Source organism: Pteropus alecto, unplaced genomic scaffold (genome assembly GCF_000325575.1).
Source record: "Pteropus alecto unplaced genomic scaffold, ASM32557v1 scaffold52, whole genome shotgun sequence".
Taxonomy (NCBI): domain Eukaryota; kingdom Metazoa; phylum Chordata; class Mammalia; order Chiroptera; family Pteropodidae; genus Pteropus; species Pteropus alecto.
The window spans coordinates 5,983,739-5,987,785 of record NW_006433941.1 but is presented as its reverse complement, the minus strand read 5'-3'; positions in this window follow the sequence as shown (position 1 = coordinate 5,987,785).

Sequence of the window (4,047 nt, the reverse complement as noted above, 5' to 3'; positions counted from 1 at the left end):
AATTCATCCATTTTCTTCGGTGCATGCCTTATTTCCATTCCCCTTTGCAAATTTGGATCTTTGAATCCTCCCCTTTTCAGTCATTGTTGTCTCAATTTTCCTTATGTACGTTCATTACTATCTTGCTATAGCAATTCTCTTCTTATTTTTTAAGCTTATAATGCCCTGTTCTCAGTAAGGGTTGCACTCCTCTGCTTCTTTTGCCTGATAATCACATTACTCCTAATTATGTATTTTGGGGTTTTTTTTATCATTTTGTTTTCAGTGAGCTGACCCCTTTCACTATTTCCTGTATTGCTGCCTCATAGTGGAGAACTCCCTCAATTTTTGTATGTCTAGAAAGGTCTTTATTTCTCTTTCATATCTAAAGTAGAGCTTAGCTGGATACATTATTCTAGGCTGGTAGTTTCTTTCAGTTAGTAATTGGAATATTTGATCCTACTCCTTTCTGGCTTGCAAAGTTTTGCTGAGAAATCCGACGATAATCTAATGGGTTTTCCTTTGTAAGTTACCATCTTCTTCTCCCTGGATGCCCTGAGAATTCTCTTTGTCATTGATTTTTGATAATTTTAATACAATGTGTCTTGGTGAAGGCTTTTTGGGTTGAGATAATTGGGCGTTCTGTTGATTTCTTGATTTCCAAGCTCCTGCCTATTCCTTACATTTGGGAAATTCTTGTCGACTTTTGTCTGAAAATGCTTTCTAGTCCCTGCTCCTTTTCCTCACCTTTGATAATTCCCATTATTCTTATGTTTCCTCTCCTATGGTATCAGTTAGTTCTTGTCTTTCTCTTTCATTATTTTTCATTCTTTGGTTACTCTCTTTTTCCTTCTGATTTATTTTTATATTTCTGTCTTCGATATCACTGATTCTTTCTTCCATTTGGTCGACTCTATTTTCCAGCTTGCTATTTTATTTTTCAACTCTTGCAGTGTGTTTTTTTATTTCCCGAAGTTCTATTCTGTTCTTTCTGAGGGTTTCAATCTCCTTGCTAAAGAACTCATTCTGCTCATCTAGTTGTTTTTCAGTTCCTGAAATTGTTGGTATGAATTGTTTCAGATCTCACTGAGTTTTTTCAGAAGTAGTATCCTGAATTCTCTGTCATTTAAGTTATATATTTCTATGTCTTTATGCTTATTTTCTGGAGATTTTTCTCTTTCTTTCTGAGATACTTTGTCACCTTGGTTGTTCATGGCATTTAATGGACTATTTCTCTGCCTGGATGTTAATGGAAGTGTATTCTGCTTTTTTTTTTCTCAGAAAGATTTGTTATATTAAGGTCTCTCTTTAGCCTGTTGCAAAGAAAGTGCTTTTCTTTTGCTTTCCAGTAGGTGGCGTATAAGCCTCTTGGATCCCTGCTTTATATAATTTCTTAATAATGCCTCTTTTTTTTAATAGATGTTTAATCATGCTCGCTATCCTCAGTGTCAGTCCCTGTCAGTGTTAGCAACAGTTTCATTAGCGTTTGCTCAGATTTTCCTGGAGATCCACGGGGTGATAGGTCTCAGAGAGTTTGGGGGAGGGGCCCTCTGGGTTGAGGGATAGGAGCTGGGGCTCAACCCTGGTTTTTCAGCCATGGCTGGTAAAAAACTGTTTTTCTCTGCCAACTCTGCTACTCTGCCATCCCTGCTTCTCTGCTTTCTACCCTAATGAATGGGCTTTGCTGCTGGCCTCGTGGAGTCACAGCACTTCCAGGCAGCGCTGTTCAGAGAACTCGCAGCACCTTCTCCTCTCCCCCTCCTTCTACAGGGAGTTCCAGTTGTGAGAGGCAGCTTTTTGTTTCTCTCAGTCCATTCCCTGACACCCGGTTTCTGACCTGTTGTAGCTCTTGTGTGCAGATCCCATGCTCAGACCAAGTGCTGGTTTGCAGCTTGGGTGTTTTTTGTTGAGTTTTAGATGTTTGGCTTATTTTTGTTTCAAGGGGAGAGATCTGGGGATGTCTCTCATTCCGCCATGTTTCTCCAAACTCCCCTTAAAGATATATACTGTAAACAACAATTTAAAAAATTTAGAGAGGTATTAATAAAAAAATATCAGTGTTCAGAGAAACAGAGAGGAGAGTGGTGGTTACCAGGGGATGAAGGTGGGGGAAATCGGGAGATATTGGTCAAAGGGCGCCAATTTCCAGTTATAAGATTAACAAATTCTGGGGATCTAATGTACAGCATGATGATTATCGCTAATACTACTGTATTATATACTTGAAAGTTGTTAAGAATGTAGATCTTATATGTTCTCACCACAAGAAAGACATGGTAATTATATGACAGAATGGAAGTGATAGCTAATGCTGGTGGTAATCATTTTGCAATTTATAAATGTATCCAATCAACAGCTTAAACTGAAACAATATTGTATATCAATTATGTCTCAACAAAGCTAGAGAAAAAAGATCCCTGTTGCCATGAAGTAAGATGGGGTTGGCAAGCTATGGCCCACAGTCTAAATCCAGCCTGCTATCTGTTTTCCTAAGCAATTTTATCAAAGCACAGTCATTTGCTTATTTACTTGTTACCTAAGGCTACACTGGTGCCACCACAGCCGACTTGATTAAGTGTTCAGTCACTGCAGCAGGGACTATATGGTCAACAGAGCCCACGAGATTTACTACCTGGTCTTTTGCAGAAAAACTTGCTGAGCCCTGGGCTAGGGAACAGGGAGGAAGTGGGGGCTGGCACAATCATCCAGGTGAGAAGTGACAGGTGCTCAGTCTCAAGAGGCTATGAGGAGTGGCAATAATCAGAATATACTTAGGAGAGAGAACCAACAAACATAGAGCGTAGATGAAGCAGACAGTATTTAGAGTTTCTAGCAAAGGATTCCTGTCTTTAAAAACAACAACAACAACAAAAAAAACATAAAAGAACAATTGAAAAATGGATGAAAACCCAGATTACTTTTGTCTGATAGAAGCTGGAGTTTGCCACTGAGTACCCTAACTCCTCCCCCAGTACCATAAATACCCTCCTCAGCCTTTGGGTTCCATTGAGCAGAATTTGAAAACCGCAGAAGGAATAGAAGGTTTCACACCTCTCAATCAAACCTTAACATTTCAAACAGCATGGTGGCAGTGCCCAAAGTGCTATTACACTGCCAGCATTCAGCTACTGGCTATACCAGTTATGAGGTTTTAATGCCAATGCTGTAATGAGATAAGAAGCTTCTTGCAGTAGGCATGATGCTGGGAAACATTGCAGCCAACATATCCCCCATTTGCCTGTTAGGCTGAATATACACCACGTTAGACATGTCTTGCTCAGGCAGGCACTCTTTAGAATTCAACTTGCCTATAGACAGAGGGAGCAGAGGTGGACTCAGGGAGGGCCTGTGTTATAGGCTGAACTGTGTCCCCTAAAGTTCACATGTTGAAATCTTAACTCTCAGCACCTCAGAATGTGACCTTATTTGGAGACAATCTGTTAAAATGAGGTCATTAGGGTAGGCATAATCCAAAATGACTGGTATCCTTATAAAAAGAAACAATTTAGACACAGACATACTGGGAGAAGACACAGGCCAAGGATGGAGGCCTGAAACAGGTCCTTCCCTCACAGCCCTCAGAGAGAACCTTTCCTGTCAACACCTTGATTCCAGATGTCTCACCTCCAGAATTGTGAGACAATAAGATTCTATTGTTTAAAATACCCAGTATGTGGTACTTTGTTACAGCATCCCTAGAAAGCAAATACAGCCTGTCACCATGGAGGGTGAACAGAGAATCAGGCTTCCTGTCTATACTTCCCATAATATGTTATGTGAACCTTTGGTTCATGTAGGTGTGCAAGGTAATTTAGGATGGCACAGGATGAATAATCTTAATTTATATAATCATATATTTACCTAACTGCGAAAATGTTCCTAAGAATAGTTATGCATTTTAAAGTTTAAAATATAGGTTTCAGTCTAATAAAAATATAAGATATAGGTAACATCTAAAATTGTGAATTGCTTAGTGTTATCAGAGTCCATAAAATTTAGCATTAAAGTAGGTCTAGAAAAAAAGGTGAGTTAAGGGAAAGAAAAATATTGAGCAACTAATAGTGCATG